General features: G+C 43.6%; 1 pseudogene; it reads left to right on the top strand.

Moving 5' to 3' along the window:
• Window positions 1-547: 547 nt before the first annotated feature.
• Window positions 548-22,656, top strand: LOC111142957 (annotated as a pseudogene).
• The last annotated feature ends 483 nt before the right edge of the window (window positions 22,657-23,139 follow it).

Below are 23,139 nucleotides of genomic sequence, written 5' to 3' on the forward strand. Positions count from 1 at the left end.
GAGCACAGACCCCGGCCGGGTGCCCCGCGACGGGTACTGCCAGCTTCAGGGCAGCCCCGGATCCTACTTTGCTCTTCTACCCGAGGCCACCTTCCTGGGTTTCCATAGCCACTGGGGCCATGTCCTCATTCTCCACCGCCACCGCAGGCCTCAAATGAGTCTCTGCACAGGGCGCTGATTAAATGGGTCTCGGGTCCCCAGCGGACGCTCCTTCCTGGCAGATGCCCGCAGAAGCACCGAGGGCGCTGCGCCCGCGGGGCCCGGCACCGGCAGAACGCACCCGGCGTTACCCGGGCAGAGCCCGGGACGCGTCCTTCCGGCCGCCAGATCTCCGCGCTCTCTGCGCCCCCACCCCACGCCAGACTCTCGGGGTCCTCCGGGGCCGCCTCCCGCCCAGCGCCCGGCTCGGGCCCCGCCCCTCCGCCCCGCCCCCCTCAGGCCCCGCCCACGGCTCCTCGCGCTCCGCCCCCTCCCCGCCGGCTCCCGCCGCTCCCCGCGCTCCGAGCGCGGGCCTGGGGACACGGGATCCCGCCGCCGGGGCCGCAGCATGGGGCGCTTCCGCGGGGGTCTGCGGTGCATCAAGTACCTGCTGCTGGGCTTCAACCTGCTCTTCTGGGTGAGACCCGCAGCTGGGCAGGCCGGGCAGGGGAGGGGCCGGGCGGGGGCGCAGGGCCGGGGTCCCCGGGGAGCTGGCCGCTGCCGCGTCCGAGCCGGGCTCCAGAAGGCTGGGTGTTCAAAAAGGCTGAGGTGAGGAAGAGGCAGACAAAGAGGGAGGGGAGGGTTAGCGGGAGGGATGGAGGGAGGGAGAGCAGAGGGAGGGAGAGATTGAGCAACAAGAAACGGTGAGAAGCGGGTTGGGGGGGGTGGGGGGACACCTTGTGGCTCTTCCCTTTGAGGAAGCTCTGCCTCAGCTGGTGACTCCAGGTGCAGGGACACCAGCCCCTCCTCACCTCACCTCCTGAGGAGTCGGCTCCCCACCTGGCCTCCGGGGCACTCACCCCTTGTCTCTCTGCCCTTCTGCTGCAACCAGGGCCTGGCCAGGGCGCTGGGAGAGAAACCCCTGTGCCAGTGCGGGGGCTGCCAGGGGTGGTGCCCCAAAGCGCGTGTGTGGAGACACCACCTGGCGGTGATGGTTTTGTTTAAGGAAATTGGGGGTAGGAGTGAAAATGGTGGGAGGGGGGCAGCTGTCGTGCTTATTCTGGGTGTTAGAGGAGGGTACCTGGCTGCGAGGAGGTGGTGATACTCTTCCCTGAAGCGAAGGGACAGAAGAGAGGGGCTTCCAAAGGGCAACAGCATCTCCCAACAGCCCCTAGCCCACAGCCTCTGCTAAATACCACAGATGATCTCATTCAACTTCGCAGTGAACCAACATTCCCCGGATTAGTGGTTCACAGAGAGACAGGGGCCATGCCCCTTGTCTCCCATATTATTGGGACAAGGTTAGGGCCAGACCATCCCTATATTCCCTGGTTACCCTGTCTCAGGCTCTGGAGGACTGCAAAAATTATCTTGTCTGCACATTCCTCTTGGGCTTTCTGAAGAAACTGTCAGTCAGTTAGACCCTGAGGGAAAATAGAAATATTGTTTTGGGTTCTTAACGCTAGTGGGGAACAGCGGCAGCCCGGGTGCTCAGAAGCAACTAGGAGAGGGGAGGGTGGTGATTGTCCTATCTGCTCCAGGGAGTTTGTCTTCCATGACTGCAACTAATTAATTATTGAATGATGGGCTCTGCTTGTGTCTGCCAACCCATTAGCCCAGATGCCTGGGTGACTCCAGCAACTCTAACCTCTCATAAGACAACTTGCCATGCTCTGCATCCTTCAGCAGGGGAAGGTGTGAAGGAGGCACCCCAAAGACGGCCGCTGAATTTTAAAAACACACATGGTTTTTGTACACCGGGCATTTACACTCAGCACACTACAGGGAGGGACATTTCTAAAGGTCCTTTATGCTGGCTTAATTTAAAAGGCTGTTAATTATAGATGTCATGCTTCGGTGACACCCTTCGCTCTCACTGCTTACAAATTCAAAACAAGTTTTCTCTCAGCCTCAGAAGGACTTCTCAGGCTGGGCTCAGTGCTTATTTAGTGCCTGATGCTGTGCCAGCCTTTCCAGGGATCATAGGAAGCATTTATTGAATGTTTTCAGTGTGTCAGGGACAGTGCTAAGCACACTGCATTCATTATTAAACTCAATCCTGACGGTGATGCTCATGTATATAATATTGTTATCACCATTTTTACTCATGAAGAGGCGCACATGTAGATTGACTTGCCCAAGGTCACATAGCCAGTGTGTGGCAGAAGTGGGACTCTGACTCAGCCTCTGTGGTCCTAAGTGCTGTGGCACATTACACTCTTAAGCGGTGGTTCTCAGAGGGTGGTTCCTGGACTAGCAGCATCAGCATCTCCTGGGAACTTGTCGGAAATGTACATTCACTGCTCCATCTAGGCCAGCAGAAGCGGGATCTCTGGGGGAGGGACCCAGTAGTCTATGTTTGCAAGCCTTCTAGATAATTCTGATGCTTTCTTAAGCTTGAGAACCAATGTCAAACAATTATTAAATAAATATTATAAAGATAATTTATAATATGTAAATATAAATCAGTATATATAATTTATAAATATAAAATGCTGTTCCCTAAGCTGCCAATGTTGCTAAGGAAACAAGTCCAATGTATATAGAACAAAAAGTTAAGAAGTATATAATCAAGTGACAAATGTCACACTTCTGGCCATACATAGTAAAGAAGGTAAGCAGGAACAAAGCAATGTTTGAGCATTTGCCATGTGTTAGCCACTGGGGTTAGACATGACCTTTTATATATAGGATCTAATTAAGGAGAAAGGTGGGTGCCTGGGTGGCTCAGTCAGTTAAGTGCCTGACTCTCTTGGACTCAGGTCATGATCTCAGAGTGGTGAGATGGAGCCCCACATTGGGCTCAGCACTCAGGGAGGCATCTGCCTAAGATTCTCTCTCCCTCTCTCTCTGGCCCTACCCCTTGCTCTCTCTCTCTCTTTCTCTCTCTGAAATAAATCTTTAAAAAAAAAAAAGTTCAGAGAAAGGATTGCAGCAACAGTGAGGAGTCAGGACAGTTGTCCTGAAAAATAAGGTGTTTAAGCTGGACCTCAGAGGACTGGTAGAATGAAGGTGGGCAAGGCAAGAGGGGTGACATGCCACCTACCAGAGAGGAACAGCACAAGGCTGAGTGTGACTACCATTTGACAAAGGGGTCAGGCTTGAGGGCAGAGATTCCAAGCAGGGTGTGTTTGAGTAAGTTATTCTTACTTCTAGGTGTGTGTTTGCTCATCTATACAATTAGGGCAATAGGGTTTTCAGGAGGATTAAAACAAAATGGTGTGAAGTGCCTGACCTCATCTTCTTATGAACCTAGTACATAGTAAGTGCTCAAAAAACATTATTTTTTTGTGCCTGTTATTATGTTATTAGTGCCTGCACATAGGAGCATCCAGTAAAACTTAATTCTCTTTCCCGAGTCCCTTAATTTGGGGTAATAGCATCTATGTTCGCCAAATGACTTGGAGCTTGTCTTTGTTGTAGGGTGACTACACATTATCCTCTCAATTTGTACTTGTGAATTTTCTCCTCTCGAACTTGGAATGTTTTGAGAGCAGGCTTTTTTTTTTTTTCTTTTTTTCTTTTTTCCTCTTATGTTCACAATTATATCTTCAGGGCCTAGAACAGAGCCTAGCACACAGGAGGCATTCAGTAAATATGCGTAGAATGAATGAATGAATCTGCAGCTTAGAGCACTTGGTACCAACGGCCTTCCCAACTTGCACTGATAATCAATGATCTGAAAGATTGATCTACCTCTTCCTGCACATTACCTGTTGATCTGTCCTTTGTCTGCACAGACTGAACCCAGGAGGGGGTTATGGGGCCTTCCTCTCTCCCAACTCCATGGGAGGGTGGGGCCGAGGGTGTCTGAACAGCGCAGTTATGGAGGCTTTCCCGAGTCTTAGACATGCACCACCATAGGGAAAGGGCCAACTGAAACCGGTACATCATCATTTAGAGGAAAGTGATTATTGGGGATAAATTATCTAGATATCTGCCTTCACTGTAACTGAGGGAACCTGATTCCAGGAAAAGCCCCACCCTAGTTTCTGAAGTTGTTTTTCCTGGTTGGAGGGGTTTGTGGGAAGTTTGTGGAAGGGCAGAGGGTGGGGGCTGGTTTTCCTCGAAGACTCAGCTTTAGCTGTGACTTCACTTGTCTTATTCACGCACCCCTTGGCATGCTTGGGTGCCTGCCCTCCTGAGCTATAAAGTCCCCCTCTTTGACCGCACTCTCTTTTCCTATCAGGAATTCACCAGAAGGCAGGCAAGGAGGTGGGGGTGGGTGTGTTCTGTGATCTGCAGTTTGTCCCCTTGGGTGACCACACTCTTTCCTATCAGGAATTCACCAGAAGGCAGGCAAGGAGGTGGGGGGCGGGTGTGTTCTGTGATCTGCAATTTGACAAATCGATTTGCAGGCTCCTCTGGCAGCTTGGTTTAAGTAAGTTTCCCTAGGCTGTGCTCCTGATTTTATAAACATTCAGCTAGATCCTGCCAGAGCCGGCACAGCTCTGCCAGCCCGGGGCCGCCAACTGTATTCACCACTACATTTTTAAAAACAAAAGTAGAGCCTGGTCATGAACCCCACTAAATTCATTTCTGTTATCATGGTTGATGTCTAACATGGAACCCCTCCCACCATCGGTCATGTCTAAATTCGGATACTATAATCAGATAGCACGGCATAGGCCCGTGCCTCTCACTGGAATCACCTTTATTTTTTTTTTTTCTCCGTTGCATAGCAATATAAATAAAACACTACAGTCCACCAAGCCGCATATGTTGGTTTCAAGAAAAACTTGGGCGCTGTTTATTCCTTGCTTTATTGTTGTACGCTCAGCGTTTTCCTATCATTGTGCTGTACTGAGCAGCTCGGTGTTAGCGACCGACAGGAAGCAGGACTGTTCACATGCCATATATGGCTTGTCTGAACTTGCTTTCCTTTCCTTCTCACCAGCATTCATGCAGCTCTGGGGGTTTGGTCAATGACGCCTAATGGGTGCTGTTAGGAATGATCGTGTCCCGCCAGCCGGGGAGTGAAAGATGTTTGATGCTGGGTCCCAGGTTGCCTCCTCCTCTTCCTCAAACTTGTTTCAAACAGTAATTTCAGAGCTAACACCCCTATCAGGAATACTGGTTGAAACAAAAAAGTTCCTGAAGAAAGTATTCTTTGGGGTCCACCCAAAAGCTAGACCACCCCAGAAGGCAGATAGGAATTTCCTTGGTCTTCTTGTAGGATAGTCTTCGTTTCTCATTGCTGTCAAGGTGGGAAGACAGCAGCAGAGGCCATCCTCCCCTGACGTGGATGAGAAAGGCCTGGTGTGGCTGGAAGGAGCCAAGTGTCTATGATAGGGGCCAGTGTGCAAAGGCTAGAGGGAGAGTGCCAGCAGTCCACAGACCTCAAACAGGTCCAGGCAGGATGGCCATTCAAAGCCAGGGACTCAAAGCCAGGAAGGTGGATGCTGGCATCACACTGCCTGGGTTGACTCTTCCCTGTATTATTTACTAACTAGGGGACCTTGGGCACACTGTTTAGCCTATTTGAGCCTCAGTTTTCTCATCTGGAAAATGGACATAATTAAGTACTAACATCAACCTGTGATTTTTTAGTGCAGATAAAATCGGTTAATACCTGTCAAGTAGTAAGTAGTATGGTCCGCATGCATAGTTAATACTCAGTAATGTAAGATAGTAGTAGTAGTTATATTTAAGCACTGGAAACACAAGTAGAAACCAGAATCCAAGAGGTTCATAAAAGTAAAAAGAAACAGCAAATAAGCATCCTAGGTCCAACCAACCAAGAAAAAGAGCAAGAGTTCCACAGATTCTCAAAAGCATGGAATGCAAAGGAGAGACTTCCTTCTCTGCAGGCACTTGGGAAACAGATACTGATGACCTAGTGTGTGCCCAGCACCCTGCCAAGTGTCTGGGCATTCAAAAATGATGAAGACTCGATCCTTGATTTTGAGACACTCGGGCGTCTATTTACTCCTCCATTTTGCCTTGGAGTAGTTTATTTCCTCTCTAGTGTCTTTGTTTCCTGAGGCAGTGGCTATCTCTTGCCAAAGGAGGAGGGATCCTCCTCCTTTCAGCCCTCAGCACCTAGCAGAGGTTCAGCAATTACTGGCAAAGCTCCAGCTCCCAGGATTGTGGGCATCAATGCCCACACAGGCACTGCTCTTCGTTCCCTGCCCTGACCCTCTGCTACCAAAGGGAAGCCTTGGAAGGCACAGGAAAACCTTGGGGATTGGTACCGTCTCATTTCAGTATGTATGCCAATCATCTGAGGATCTTGTCCAAATATATATTCTGTTCTACTGGTCTTTTTTTTTTTTTTAAGATTGATTGATTGATTGATTGATTGATTTCAGAGACAGAGAGAGAGAGAGAGACATGCACATATGTGCATGAGCATGCAAGCGGGGAGGGGCAGAGGGAAAGGCAGACAGAGAATCTAAGCACACTCTCTGCTAAGTGCAGACACTGAGCTCAGTCCCAGGACCCTGACATCATGACCTGAGCTGAAATTAAAACCCTGAGGTCATGACCTGAGCTGAAATCAAGAGCCCAACACTTAACTGACTGAGCCACCCAGACACCCCAGTAGGTCGGGATTTCTAACAAGCCTCCAGGTGATGCTAATGCTGCTGGTCTAAGGAATACACTCTGAAAACCAGTAGTAAAGACCTACTGGTCGCTCACATTTCTGAATGGGGCAGAGAGGACCCTACGTCTTGGCTTCCTTATGGCACTTCTCTCTCTCTCTCTCTTTTTTAAATTAACATATAATGTATTATTTGCTTCAGGGATACAAGTCTGTGAAATATCAGTCCTACACAATTCACAGCATTCACCATAGCACATACCCTCCCCAATGTCCATCACCCAGCCACCCTATCCCTCCCCCATGCCCCAGCAGCCCTCAGTTTTTTTCCTGAGATTAAGAGTCTTTTATGGTTTGTCTCCTTCCTGGTCCCATCTTGCTTCATTTTTCCCCTCCATTCCCCCCACGATCCCCCACCCTGCCTCTTAAATTCCTCATATAAGAGAGATCATATGATAATTGTCTTTCTCTGATTGATATATTTTGCTTAACATAATACACTCTAGTTCCATCCACGTCGTTGCAAATGGCAAGATTTTGAGGGCGGGGGTTGATGGCTGCATATTATTCCATTTTATATATATATATATATATATATATATATATACACACACACACACACACACACACACACACACACACACACCTATATACCACCTTTTCTTTATCCATATCATCTGTTGATGGACATCTAGGTTCTTTCCATAGTTAGCCTTTCCATAGCCTTTCCATAGGCTATTGTGGACATTGTTATAAACATTCGGGTACGGGTACCCCTTTGGATCACTACATTTGTATCTTTAGGGTAAATACCCAGTAGTGAGACTGCTGGGTCGTAGGGTAGCTCTATTTTCAACTTTTTGAGGAACCTCCATGCTGTTTTCCAGAGTGGCTGCACCAGCTTGCATTCCCTCCAACAGTGTAGGAGGGTTCCCATTTCTCGGCATCCTTGCCAACATCTGTCATTTCCTGACTGGTTAACTTTAGCCATTATGATTGATGTGTGATGGTACCTCACTGTGGTTTTGATTTGTATCTCCCTGATGTTGAGTGATGTTGAACACTTTTTCATGTGTCTGGTGGCCATTTGGAGGTCTTCTTTGCAGAAAGTCTGTTCGTGTCTTCTGCCCATTCCTTGATTGGATTATTTGTTCTCTGGGTGTTGAGTTTGATAAGTTCTTTATAGATTTTGGATACTAGCCCTTTATCTGATATGTCATTTACAAATACCTTCTCCCATTCTGTCAGTTGCCTTTTGGTTTTGTGGACTGTTTCCTTTGCTGTGCAAAAGCTTTTGATCTTGATGAAGTCCCAATACTTCCCTTTTGCCCTTGCTTCTCCTGACTTTGGCCATGTTTCTAGGAAGAATTTGCTGTGCCTGAGGTCGAAGAGGTTGCTGCCTGTGTTCTCCTCAAGGATTCTGATGGATTCCTGTCTCACATTGAGGTGTTTCATCCATTTTGAGTCTATTTTTGAGTGTGGTGTAAGGAAGTGGTCCAGGTTCATTCTTCTGCATGTGGCTGTCCAATTTTCCCAATACCATATGTTGAAGAGGCTGTCTTTTTTCCACTGGACAGTCTTTCCTGCTTTGTTGAAAATTAGTTGACCATAGAGTTGAGGGTCTATTTCTGGGCTCTCTGTTCTGTTCCATTGATCTAGGTGTCTGTTTTGTGCCAGCACCGAACTGTCTTGATGACGACATCTTTGTAATAGAGCTTGAAGTCTGGAATTGAAACGCTGCCAACTTTGGCTTTCTTTTTCAACATTTCCTCTGGCTATTTCAGGTCTTCTCTGGAGCCATATAAACTTTAGGATTGTTTGTTCCATTTCTTTGAAAAAATTGATGGTATTTTGATAGGGATTGCATTAAATGTGTAGATTGCTTTAGGTAGCACAGACATTTTCACAGTATTTGTTCTCCCAGTCCATGAGCATGGAATGTTTTTCCATTTCTTTGTGTCTTCCTCAATTTCTTTCATGACTACTTAGTAGTTTTCTGAGTACAGATTCTTTACCTCTTTGGTTAGATTTATTCCTGCCTATCTTATGGTTTGGGGTGCAGTTGTAAATGGGGTTGACTCCTTAATTTCTCTTTCCTCTGTCTTGTGTTGGTGTATAGAAATGCAACTGGTTTCTGTGCATTGATTTTATATCCTGACACTTTACTGAATTCCTGTATGAGTTCTAGCTCTTTTGGAGTGGAGTCTTTTGGGTTTTCTACATAAAGTATCATATCATCTGCAAAGAATGAGAGTTTGACTTCTTTGCCAATTTGGATGCCTTTTATTTCTTTTTGTTGTTTGATTGCTGAGGCCAGGAGTTCTAGGACTATGTTGAGTAGCAGTGGTGATAGTGGACAGCCCTGCTATGTTGCAGACCTTAGGAGGAAAGCTCTCAGTTTTTCCCCATTGAGGATGATATTTGCTGTGGGTTTTTCATAGATGGCTTTGATGATATTGAGGTATGTATCCTCTGTCCCGAAACTGTGAAGAGTTTTGATCAAGAAAGGATGCTGTCCTTTGTCAAATGCTTTTTTAGCATCTATTGAGAGTATCATATGTTCTTTTTCTCTCTTTTACTAACGTATTGTATCACATTGATTGATTTGCAGATGTTGAACCAACCTTGCAGCCCAGAAATAGATACAACTTGGTTGCAGCGAATAATCCTCTTAATGTACTGTTGGATCCTATTGGCTAGTATTTTAGTGAGAAGTTTTGCGTACGTGTTCATCAAGGATATTGGTCTGTAATTCTCCTTTTTGATGGGGTCTTTGGTTTTGGGATCAAGGTGATGCTGGCCCCATAAAATGAGTTTGGAAGTCTTCCTTCCATTTCCATTTTTTGGAACAGTTTCAGGAGAATAGGTATTAATTCTTCTTTAAACATTTGGTAGAATTCCCCTGGGAAGACGTCTGGCCCTGGGCTCTTGTTTGTTGGGAGACTTTTGATGACTGCTTCAATCTCCTTACTGGTTATAGGTCTGTTCAGGTTTTCTATTTTCCTGGTTAAGTTTTGGTAGTTTATATGTCTCTAGGAATGCATCCATTTCTTCCAGACTGTCAAATTTTCTGGTGTGTAGTTTCTCATAGTACGTTCTTATAATTGTTTATATTTCTTTGGTGTTGGTTGTGATCTCTCCTATTTTATTCATGATTTTATTAATTTGGGTCCTTTATCTTTTCTTTTTGATAAGTCTGGTCAGGCGTTTATCAATCATTTCAAAGAACCAGCTCCTGATTTCATTGATTTGTTCTACCGTTCTTTTGGTTTCTATTTCATTGGATTCTGCTCTGATCTTTATTATTTCTCTTCTCCTTCTGGGTTTAGGCTTTCTTTGTTGTTCTTTCTCCAGCTCCTGTAGGTGTAGGGTTAGGTTGCGTATTTGAGACCTTTCTTGTTTCTTGAGAAAGGCTTATATCACTATTTACTTTTCTCTCAGGACCACCTTTGCTGTGTCCCAAAGATTTTGATCTGTTGTGTTTTCATTTTCGTTGGTTTCCATGAATTTTTAAAATTCTTGTTTAATTTCCTGATTGACCCATTCATTCTTTAGTAGGATGCTCTTTAGTTTCCATGTATTTGAGTTCTTTCCAATTTTCTCTTGTGGTTGAGTTCTAGTTTCAAAACACTTTGTTCTGAAAATATGTAGGGAATGATCCCAATCTTTTGGTACCAGTTGAGGCCTGATTTGTGACCCAGGATATGATCTATTCTGGAGAATGTTCCACGTGCACTAGAGAAGAATGTGTATTCTGTTGCTTTGGGATGGAATGTTCTGAATATATCTGTGACGTCCTTCTAGTCCAGTGTTTCATTTAAAGCCTTTATTTCCTTGTTGATCTTTTGCTTAGATGATCTGTCCATTGCAGTGAGGAGAGTGTTAAAGTCCCATACTATTATTGTATTATTGTCAATGTGTTTCTTTGATTTTGTTATTAATTGGTTTATATAATTGGCTGCTCCCACATTAGGGGAATAAATATTTAAAATTGTTAGATCTTCTTGTTGGACAGACCATTTAAGTATGATATCATGTCCTTCCTCATCTCTCATTATAGTCTTTGGCTTAAAATCTAATTTATCTGATATAAGGATTGCCACCCCAGCTTTCTTTTTTTTTCTTTTTTTCTTTTTTAATTTTATTTTTTATAAACATATAATATATTTTTATCCCCAGGGGTACAGGTCTGTGAATCGCCAGGTTTACACACTTCACAGCACTCACCATAGCACACACCCTCCCTAATGTCCATAATCCCACCCCCCCAACTCCCCTCCCCCCATTAACCCTCAGTTTGTTTTGTGAGATTAAGAGTCACTTATGGTTTGTCTCCCTCCCAATTCCATCTTGTTTCATTTGCTCTTCTCCTACCCCCTTAACCCCCCATGTTGCATCTCCTCTCCCTCATATCAGGGAGATCATATGATAGTTGTCTTTCTCCGATTGACTTATTTCGCTAAGCATGATACCCTCTAGTTCCATCCACGTCGTCGCAAATGGCAAGATTTCATTTCTTTCGATGGCTGCATAGTATTCCATTGTGTATATATACCACATCTTCTTTATCCATTCGTCTGTTGATGGACATCTAGGTTCTTTCCATAGTTTGGCTATTGTAGACATTGCTGCTATAAACATTCGGGTGCACGTGCCCCTTCGGATCACTACGTTTGTATCTTTAGGGTAAATACCCAGCAGTGCAATTGCTGGGTCATAGGGTAGTTCTATTTTCAACATTTTGAGGAACCTCCATGCTGTTTTCCAGAGTGGTTGCACCAGCTTGCATTCCCACCAACAGTGTAGGAGGGTTCCCCTTTCTCCGCATCCTCGCCAGCATCTGTCATTTCCTGACTTGTTAATTTTAGCCATTCTGACTGGTGTGAGGTGATATCTCATTGTGGTTTTGATTTGTATTTCCCTGATGCCGAGTGATGTGGAGCACTTTTTCATGTGTCTGTTGGCCATCTGGATGTCTTCTTTGCAGAAATGTCTGTTCATGTCCTCTGCCCATTTCTTGATTGGATTATTTGTTCTTTGGGTGTTGAGTTTGCTAAGTTCTTTATAGATTTTGGACACTAGCCCTTTATCCGATATGTCATTTGCAAATATCTTCTCCCATTCTGTCAGTTGTCTTTTGGTTTTGTTAACTGTTTCCTTTGCTGTGCAAAAGCTTTTGATCTTGATAAAATCCCAATAGTTCATTTTTGCCCTTGCTTCCCTTGCTTTTGGCGATGTTCCTAGGAAGATGTTGCTGTGGCTGAGGTTGAAGAGGTTGCTGCCTGTGTTCTCCTCAAGGATTTTGATGGATTCCTTTCTCACATTGAGATCCTTCATCCATTTTGAGTCTATTTTCATGTGTGGTGTAAGGAAATGATCCAATTTCATTTTTTCTGCATGTGGCTGTCCAATTTTCCCAACACCATTTATTGAAGAGGCTGTCTTTTTTCCATTGGACATTCTTTCCTGCTTTGTCGAAGATTAGTTGACCATAGAGTTGAGAGTCTATTTCTGGGCTCTCTATTCTGTTCCATTGATCTATGTGTCTGTTTTTGTGCCAGTACCATGCTGTCTTGATGATGACAGCTTTGTAATAGAGCTTGAAGTCCGGAATTGTGATGCTACCAACTTTGGCTTTCTTTTTCAATATTCCTTTAGCTATTCGAGGTCTTTTCTGGTTCCATATAAATTTTAGGATTATTTGTTCCATTTCTTTGAAAAAAATGGATGGTACTTTGATAGGAATCGCATTAAATGTGTAGACTGCTTTAGGTAGCATAGACATTTTCACAATATTTATTCTTCCAATCCAGGAACATGGAACATTTTTCCATTTCTTTGTGTCTTCCTCAATTTCTTTCATGAGTCCTTTATAGTTTTCTGTGTATAGATTCTTAGTCTCTTTGGTTAGGCTTATTCCTAGGTATCTTATAGTTTTGGGTGCAATTGTAAATGGGATTGACTCCTTAATTTCTCTTTCTTCTGTCTTGTTGTTGGTGTAGAGAAATGCAACTGATTTCTGTGCATTGATTTTATATCCTGACACTTTACTGAATTCCTGTACAAGTTCTAGCAGTTTTGGAGTGGAGTCTTTTGGGTTTTCCACATATAGTATCATATCATCTGCGAAGAGTGATAGTTTGACTTCTTCTTTGCTGATTTGGATGCCTTTAATTTCCTTTTGTTGTCTGATTGCTGAGGCTAGGACTTCTAGTACTATGTTGAATAGCAGTGGTGATAACGGACATCCCTGCCGTGTTCCTGACCTTAGCAGAAAAGCTTTCAGTTTTTCTCCATTGAGAATGATATTTGCGGTGGGTTTTTCATAGATGGCTTTGATAATATTGAGGTATGTGCCCTCTATCCCTACACTTTGAAGAGTTTTGATCAGGAAGGGATGCTGTACTTTGTCAAATGCTTTTTCAGCTTCTATGGAGAGTATCATATGGTTCTTGTTCTTTCTTTTATTAATGTGTTGTATCACATTGATTGATTTGCGGATGTTGAACCAACCTTGCAGCCCTGGAATAAATCCCACTTGGTCGTGGTGAATAATCCTTTTAATGTACTGTTGAATCCTATTGGCTAGTATTTTGGCGAGAATTTTTGCATCTGTGTTCATCAAGGATATTGGTCTGTAGTTCTCTTTTTTGATGGGATCCTTGTCTGGTTTGGGGATCAAGGTGATGCTGGCCTCATAAAATGAGTTTGGAAGTTTTCCTTCCATTTCTATTTTTTGGAACAGTTTCAGGAGAATAGGAATTAGTTCTTCTTTAAATGTTTGGTAGAATTCCCCCGGGAAGCCATCTGGCCCTGGGCTTTTGTTTGTTTGGAGATTTTTGATGACTGTTTCAATCTCCTTACTGGTTATGGGTCTGTTCAGGCTTTCTATTTCTTCCTGGTTCAGTTGTGGTAGTTTATATGTCTCTAGGAATGCATCCATTTCTTCCAGATTGTCAAATTTGTTGGCATAGAGTTGCTCATAGTATGTTCTTATAATTGTCTGTAGTTCTTTGGTGTTCATTGTGATCTCTCCTCTTTCATTCATGATTTTATTTATTTGGGTCCTTTCTCTTTTCTTTTTGTTAAGTCTGGCCAGGGGTTTATCGATCTTATTAATTCTTTCAAAGAACCAGCTCCTAGTTTCGTTGATTTGTTCTATTGTTTTTTTGGTTTCTATTTCATTGATTTCTGCTCTGATCTTTATGATTTCTCTTCTCCTGCTGGGTTTAGGGTTTCTTTCTTGTTCTTTCTCTAGCTCTTTTAGGTGTAGGGTTAGGTTGTGTACCTGAGACCTTTCTTGTTTCTTGAGAAAGGCTTGTACCGCTATATATTTTCCTCTCAGGACTGCCTTTGTTGTGTCCCACAGATTTTGAACCGTTGTGTTTTCATTATCATTTGTTTCCATGAATTTTTTCAATTCTTCTTTAATTTCCTGGTGGACCCATTCATTCTTTAAAAGGCTGCTGTTTAGTCTCCATGTATTTGGGTTCTTTCCAAATTTCCTCTTGTGATTGAGTTCTAGCTTCAGAGCATTGTGGTCTGAAAATATGCAGGGAATGATTCCAATCTTTTGATACCAGTTGAGACCTGATTTAGGACCAAGAATGTGATCTATTCTGGAGAATGTTCCATGTGCACTAGAGAAGAATGTGTATTCTGTTGCTTTGGGATGAAATGTTCTGAATATATCTGTGATGTCCATCTGGTCCAGTGTGTCATTTAAGGCCTTGATTTCCTTGTTGATCTTTTGCTTGGATGATCTGTCCATTTCAGTGAGGGGAGTGTTAAAGTCCCCTACGATTATTGTATTATTGTCGATGTATTTCTTTGATTTTGTTATTAATTGGTTTATATAGTTGGCTGCTCCCATGTTAGGGGTATAGATATTTAAAATTGTTAGATCTTCTTGTTGGACAGATCCTTTGAGTATGATATAGTGTCCTTCCTCATCTTTTATTATAGTCTTTGGCTTAAAATCTAATTGATCTGATATAAGGATTGCCACTCCTGCTTTTTTCTGATGTCCATTAGCATGGTAAATTCTTTTCCACCCCCTCACTTTAAATCTGGAGGTGTCTTCGGGTTTAAGATGAGTTTCTTGTAGGCAACATATAGATGGGTTTTGTTTTTTTATCCATTCTGATACCCTGTGTCTTTTGATTGGGGCATTTAGCCCATTAACATTCAGGGTAAGTATTGAGAGATATGAATTTAGTGCCATTGTATTGCCTGTAAGGTGACTGTTACTGTATATTGTTTCTGTTCCTTTCTGATCTACTACTTTTAGGGTCTCTCTTTGCTTAGAGGACCCCTTTCAATATTTCCTGTAGAGCTGGTTTGGTGTTTGCAAATTCTTTCAGTTTTTGTTTGTCCTGGAAGCTTTTAATCTCTCCTTCTATTTTCAATGATAGCCTCGCTGGATATAGTATTCTTGGCTGCATGTTTTTCTCGTTTAGTACTCTGAATATATCATGCCAGCTCTTTCTGGCCTGCCAGGTCTCTGTGGATAAGTCTGCTGCCAATCTAATATTTTTACCATTGTACATTACAGACTTCTTTTCCCGGGCTGCTTTCAGGATCTTCTCTTTGTCACTAAGACTTGTAAATTTTACTATTAGGTCCCGGGGTTTGGACCTATTCTTATTGATTTTGAGGGGGGTTCTCTGAACCTCCTGGATTTTGATGCTTGTTCCCTTTGCCATATTGGGGAAATTCTCTCCAATAATTCTCTCCAATATACCTTCTGCTCCCCTTTCTGTTTCCTCTTCTTCTAGAATCCCAATTATTCTAATGTTGTTTCGTCTTATGGTGTCACTTATCTCTTGAATACTCCCCTCGTGGTCCAGTAGCTGTTTGTCCCTCTTTTGCTCAGCTTCTTTATTCTCTGTCATTTGGTCTTCTATATCGCTAATTCTTTCTTCTGCCTCATTTATCCTAGCAGTGAGAGCCTCCATTTTTGTTTGCACCTCATTAATAGCTTTTTTGATTTCAACTTGGTTAGATTTTAGTTCTTTTATTTCTCCAGAAAGGGCTTTTATATCTCCCGAGAGGGTTTCTCTAATATCTTCCATGCCTTTTTCGAGCCCGGCTAGAACCTTGAGAATTGTCATTCTGAACTCTGGATCTAACATATTACCAATGTCTGTATTGATTAGGTCCCTAGCCTTTGGTACTGCCTCTTGTTCTTTTTTTTGTGGTGGATTTTTCCACCTTGTCATTTTGTCCAGATAAGAGTATATGAGGGAGCAAGTAAAATACTAAAGGGGTGGCAACAACCCCAGGAAAATATGCTTTAGCCAAATCAGAAGAGATCCCAAATCGTGAGGGGGGAGAAAGGGGATAAAAAGAGGTTCAGAAAGAAAAAAAAAGAAACAATTAAAAAAAGAAAATCAATAAAGAAAAAATATAAAAAGGAAAAAAAATATATATATTAGATAAACTAGTTAAAAAATGTTAAAAAAGAAAAGGGTAAAAGTTAAAAAAATTTAGCAGAAGAAGAAAAAAAAATTGAAAAAGAAAAAAAAATTAAATTAACTGCAAGGCTAAAGAATCATGGGGAGAAAGTCATGAGTTCCGTGCTTTGCTTTCTCCTCCTCTGGAATTCCGCTGCTCTCCTTGGTATTGAAACTACACTCCTTGGTAGGTGAACTTGGTCCTGGCTGGGTTTCTTGTTGATCTTCTGAGGGAGGGGCCTATTGTAGTGATTCTCAAGTGTCTTTGCCCCAGGCGGAGTTGCACCGCCCTTACCCGGGGCTGGTCTGAGTAATCCACTCGGGTTTGCTTTCGGGAGCTTTTGTTCCCTGAGCGCTTTCCGTAGAGTTCCGGAGGGCGGGAATGAAGATGCGCCCTCAGAGAACAGCGCCCAAGTACTCCCGTCACCCTGGCCTCCGGCCGCGCTCCGAGCTGACCGAGGCTGCGACCGGTTCAAGGTAACCCTGAGATTAGAGCTTACTCCTTGGCTCTGTCTCTGTAGCCGGCTTCCCTGTTCTAATACCTGTAAGTATTAGAGCAATACCTAATACCCGTAATACCTCTGCGACACTCAGACACCCCCGATCCTTCTGTGACCCTGTGGGACCTGAGGCCATGCTGACCCTGCGTGGGCTTCACCCCGGTTAAGCCTCTGGAGCGATGTCCCTCAGTGGAACAGACTTTTAAAAGTCCTGATTTTGTGCTCCGTTGCTCCGCCGCTTTCCGGGAGCCGGCCCCTCCCCCCGTGGTCTATCTTCCCGTCGCTTTGGATTCACTTCTCAGCCAGTCCTACCTTTCAGAAATTGGTTGATTTTCTGTTTCTAGAGTTGCTGTTCTTCTTCTCTTCGATCTCCCGTTGGATTTGTAGGTGTTTGCAATCTTTAGATAAGCTATCTAGCTGATCTCCCGCTACCTGAAGTAGTCTCAGCCTGCTACTTCTCCGCCATCTTGACTCCTCACCCCCAGCTTTCTTTTAATAGAGATGATTAGACTGGTGAATAGAACAGAGCCACACACTTGATTTTGAGTGCATTTTGGTCTGTTAGAAAAAACTGTCTCCCAAATTTTTAAAGAAAGAAAAACTTATATATATATATATATATATATATACACACACACACATACACACACACACAAAAGTAAGGGTAAACATGATGGAGGGATGGAATATGACTGTAAAGTGAAATTTAAAAAAGATTTTAAAAAAGGAATTGATAAGAAGATGGTTGAAAAAAGAAAAAAAGGGAGATAATGTGATCAGGCTAGAGATTAGAACAAAGCCATATGCTAGATTTAGGGTATATTTTGATGTGTTAGGAGAAACTGTATCCCAAAATTTTAAAGAAAGGAAAACCTCTATGTATATAAAAAATAAGTTAAATACAATGGAGGGATAGAATATGAGTATAACAGTGAAAATTTAAATAGATTTTTTAAAAGGTAGTTATAAAATAGTTAAAATAGGTTAAAATGGGAAAGGGGAAAATTTTTTAAAAATAGAATAAGAAAAAAATAAAATTTAAACAATCTAACTTTGAGCGACTAAAGAATCATGAGGAAAAAGCCATGAATTCTACGTGTTGCTTTCCCTTAGCTCTGAAGTTTTGCAGTTCTCATTGATTGGTGAACTTGGTTTTTACTGGATGTTCTTGCTGATCTTCTGCAGGAGGGGCCTGTTGCAGTGATTCTCAAGTGTCTTTGCTGGAGGAGGAATTGCACCGCCCTTGCCAGGGGCAGGGCTAAATAATCTGCTCAGGTTTGCTCTCAGGAGCTTTTGTTCCCTGATGCTTTCTATAGAGCTCTGAAGGACGGGAATGAAAATGGTGGCCTCCCAATCCCCGGCCTGGAGGAGTGGAGAGCTCTGGGCCCTGTTCCTCAGTGCACCCTCAGAGAAAAGCAGTCAATCCCTCATGTCTCCCTGGTCTCTGGCCATGCTCGGAGCTCACCTGGACTGTGACTGAGCATTTCTGTCTCTGGCACATGGCCTGTTTGGAGTCTCCGATGCCCCCTGACTCCTGCAGCTCCCATGCTACTCCTCCCCGGGAAGGAAGGTGTCTTCCTGACCCTGCTGCTTGTGGGGTCCCTGCCCGAAGAGCAGTGGTCTGACAGTGCCTCAGATCATGGTATAAGGTAACCCCAAGTGGAGAGCCTCTTCCTCGGCTCCGTCTCTGCAGCCGGCTTCCCTGCTCTGATACCTGGGAGCAATGTCCCTCAGTGGAGCCACTTCTAAAAGTTCCGATTTTGTGATCTGCTGTTCTACCACCTGCCGGGACCTGACCCCCTCCCCCCGCAGTCTCTTTCCCTGTACCTCACATTCACTTCTCTGCACGTCCTACCTTCCAAAAAGTGGTTGATTTTCTGTTCCTTGAATTGCTGCTCTTCTCTTCAATCTCCTGTTGAGTTTGCAGGTGTTCAGAATGGTCTGATAACTATCTAGCTGAACTCCTGGGAGCAGACAAAATTTAGGTTTCCTACTCCTCCGCCCTCTTGCTCTCCCCTTATTATATGTTTATTTTATTTTAAAAATATGCTTATTAGAAGAAGTTTTGCCTCCTAAGACCCTAATGCTCTAGGTGTTAATTAATTTATTCTAGCTTGAACTATCATTAAAATTATTCTTAGTACAAAATTGATTACTGGTTAAAATAACAATATAGCTTAAATACACAATTATTAAACATAAAAGTAAAATATTACTGGAGCTGCATCTCTTAACGAGTTTGGTGGGCCTGAGACTTTTTCCTACTACTTCATGTATCCATGGATGAATATTCCTTATTGCTAGAATAATACAGGGCTCAGCATAAATTCCCTTAATATTTTTCATTGCTTTAATATTAATGCTGAGAAACATTGTTAAGATAAGTAAGTGGATGAGGGTGGAAGAAGTTGTTAGAGCAATGCCAATCAGTTCTTTAAACCCCTTCTGAATTATGAACCCAATTCACATATGGATATCTCATCAAAAACTATCATCAAATGATCAATAAGCTGACACCTCCATTTGGTCTTTCTTCAGTTTTACTGAAAGCATAGTTGGAACTCTTCTAACTTGCAAGACCATTTATTACCCATATTATAGTCATTCCTTGTATTATAGTCATTGTAGGTAGTTGCAATGTCTATGGCAATTTTTTTTATTGAAATATAGTTGACACACAATATCACATTGCTTTCAGGTGTACAGCAGAGTGATTTGACAAGTCTATACAAGTAGGCTATGCTCACCGCAAGTGCAGCTGCCATCTGTCGCCATACAAGGCTATCACAGTACCGTTGGTTATATTCCTTATGCTGTGCCTTTCATGCCCGTGACTTATTCATTCCATAACTGGAGGCCTGTATCTCCTTTCACCCCTCACGCTACACTCCCGTTCACCCATTTTGCCCATCCCCCCCTTCCCCTCTAGCAACCATCAGACTGTTTTCTCCAACAGTAGTTTTTCAAGTCGCTGGGATTTTTCTGTAAAAATACAGAGGTTTTTCTGTAAACTCTGAAGAGATGTACTCTTCTCAGATTTAGGATGAGTGAGAAAGAGCTTGTGAAGGAAGACAGCTTGATCTCAGGCATATTCTCAGGCAGATTGACTCTAGGAAGGAGTACACATGGCAATGGAGGATCTGGAAACAGATTCTCTTGGAAGTATTCATGTTGGAGTGCCCTCTGGAAAGATTTCTTACATTGCCAGGTTATGCATGCCCCAGAGATGGGACGGCTGCTTTAAGCCACGAGAGTGGATGACATGGCCAGGGAGGATGTGAAAAGTGTTAAGAATGGAAACTTTAAAACAACTACATTTTAAGAAGTGGGCAGAGGAGACATAATACTTAAAGGAGACTGGCTGGAAATGACCAGAGATGTAAGAGCAAAATCAGAAGAAAGTGATGTCATAGAGGTGGTGGAGGAGAAGATGGGGGAGAAGTTTCGGAATGGGAGGAATCGTCAGAGCACAGAACCTTAGCAGAATCAGGTGAGATAAGATTTGACTGGATTCGGTGCTCTGGTCACTCGGGAATCTGGGGTAAGGGTTAATTCAGACGAGTGGGGGGGTGGAGGCTGGGCTGCAGTTTAGTGGTGAATGGACAGTGGGGGAGTCACTGTCGCCACTCTTTGGGAAACCCAGCTGTAAGAATGGTAGAGCAAGATGGGTGCAGGGAGCAAGTTTCCTTTTCTTTCCTTCTTTCCTGAATGGAAAGTTTTGGACATGTTCTTGGTGCTTTGGGAAGGTGTCTGTGGAGAAACACAGGTTGAAGAAGCAGCAAAAGCAGAGTATCGGGAAGAAATAGGCAGGTGTGGAGAGATAGAAGCTGACAGAGGTCTACATTTGCAGATGGGAGAAAACAGGCAAAGATGGTGTAGGAAAAGCTGACTTTCTAGATTGCCTAATCTCAACCCTTGAGCTCTCTGAGATCTGATTTTGCTGCCTGTGGATCTTTCTGCCTTGTTGATCTTAACATCTTGTTTCCTTGTGAATTGTGTGATTTCTTTCTCTTTTCTTCCTGTAAGCTGCTCTTTTTCCTTGGAAAATTTGGAAATGCTTTGTATCCTGAGTTGAGGTTTTGTCTCTCCAGAGAGGATTTACTTGGACTTTTGCAGATCAGTCATCTGAAGGTAATACCACAGAGTATGATTTCAAGGCTGGCTTTACAAATTCTCAGGGGAGGTTTCACATGAAACCCCTCTGCCCACGCCACCCCCCCCCCCGCCCCTGTCACCTTCAAGATCATAACATGTCCATTTCCTTGTTGCCCCCTTTCTTATGATGGGTTTATTTCCTCTCTATTCCTACCTTGAGAGTATAGCCCTTGGGAGGGGATACTAGGTTTGGCAAGGGGTTCCTAAACTGCTCTTGACCTCTGTAGGATTTCACACTTTACTCGATGAACTGCAAGACTCTGCAGCTGTTGAAACAGAAACTTAGGTCCGGAGGTGGCCTCGGCACCTTTCCTTCCCAGGATTCTTGCTTTTGGTTCACTTTGGCCTTTGTGCTAGCTAAGCAATGTGTTTTTAAAAAGATGCTGATGTATTTTATCCAGTGTCTCAGTTTCAATAGAGAAAGTTGTTTGGTATATGGAGTCTGCCCTACTGCTGGAAAAAGAAGACTGGCGTGCCTCTATCATAACTTTTTTTTGATTTTTAAGATTTTATTTTTTTTATTTGAGAGAGAAAGCATGAGAGTAGGGAAGAGACAAAAATGAGACCAATGCAGGACTCAGTCCCAGGACTCTGGGATCATGACCTGAGCTGAAGGCAGATGCCTGCTTGAGCAAACCACCCGGGCACTTTGTAACTTTGGTTTTGATAAGCAGGATGTGAACAGATTTTGACTCCTGGGTTTGCAGTGCATGAATCTTGTTGCTATGCAATTGTTGCTGGAAAATAGTCTGTGGGCTCCAGGTTTGTAAACCAGCCATTTCTTGGATACCCAGGGAGAGAGGGAAGGCAAGGGCCTTGGTTTCCGGATTACAACCCATGCCTTGGTCACAGGTGGCTGAGCTCTCCCCCTTCAATGTTTTCTCTGTAGCGTTCAAGCATCAGTAGCTCCCTCTCATCCTTGTTTCGCTTCTGTGTTTGCTGGTGAGAGGAAGGTGCGCGCGCCTACTTGTGTAGACAAGCATGAAGCCAGAGACGGGACCAGGAAACAGGAGAGGGAACACATGCAAAGGATAATTGATTATTTCCATAGGGCCCTATGGGAATAACCTATTTACCTTTGTTTTCATTTTTATAGGGGGGTGGGAAGGGAGAGAATATAACTCATTCAAGTCCAAGTGTGAATATTTATTGTATCTCATAGATGATCTCCATTTTCTTCACGTGGATTAGGAAAAACTTTACACACTTACAGAATAATAAGCTGGCATAATTTTGTGTGACTTTCCCTGTTGTTTCTAAATTTTGACGAAGGCCCCAAAGACCGAGAACAAAATGCTAAGGAGTTTTACATTCTAAAGCAAGGTGTATGATCATCTGTACTAGTAGTATTCTCTAGAGAGACAGAACCAAAATGATGTATGTGAATATATATTATAAGAAATTATAATATAAGAAAGAACTATAAGAAATTCTATGAGGCTTTCTCTAAAAACCTAAAGCTTGGAATCCATGAGGACTCTACTAACCGGCGCCGCCTTTCTGAGCTGCTGCGTTAGCATACCTCCCAGTCTGGGGATGAGATGACCTCTCTTTCAGAGTATGTGTCCCGCATGAAGGAGACCCAGAAGTCCATCTATTACATCACCGGTGAGAGCAAAGAGCAGGTTGCCAACTCTGCTTTTGTGGAGCGAGTGCGAAAGCGGGGCTTCGAGGTAGTGTATATGACAGAGCCTATTGACGAGTCTGTGTGCAGCAACTCAAGGAGTTTGATGGGAAGAGTCTAGTCTCAGTTACCAAGGAGGGCCTGGAGCTGCCTGAGGATGAAGAGGAGAAGAAGAAAATGGAGGAGAGCAAGGCCAAGTTCGAGAACCTCTGCAAACTCATGAAAGAAATCTTGCACTAAGGAATAAAACTCAGCACTAAGGGATGGGCTCACATGATTGGGGAGGTTGAAAAGTCCCAAGGTCTGTAGTCTGCAGATGCAGAGCCAACGGTGCACTTCCAGTCCAAAAGCTGGACTGATTTTTCAGTTGAAATCTGGAGGCAGAAAAAGACCAATGTCTCAGCTTACAGCAGTCACGTGGGAGGAGGTCTCTCTTACTCAACTTTTTTTTTTTTTTTAAGATTTTATTTATTTATTTGACAGACAGATCACAAGTAGGCAGAGAGGCAGGCAGAGAAAGAGGAGGAAGCAGGCCCCCTGCTGAGCAGAGAGCCCGATGCGGGGCTCGATTCCAGGACCCTGGGATCATGACCTGAGCCGAAGGCAGAGGCTTTAACCCACTGAGCCACCCAGGCGCCCCTCAACTTTTTGTTCTATTCAGATCTTCAACTGTTTGGATGGGGCAGACCCACATGGCAGGGTGGGGAGGAGGTATCTGCTTTA

The sequence above is a fragment of the Enhydra lutris genome, unplaced genomic scaffold, assembly GCF_002288905.1.
Source record: "Enhydra lutris kenyoni isolate GAN:26980312 unplaced genomic scaffold, ASM228890v2 scaffoldscaffold9, whole genome shotgun sequence".
Lineage (NCBI taxonomy): Eukaryota > Metazoa > Chordata > Mammalia > Carnivora > Mustelidae > Enhydra > Enhydra lutris.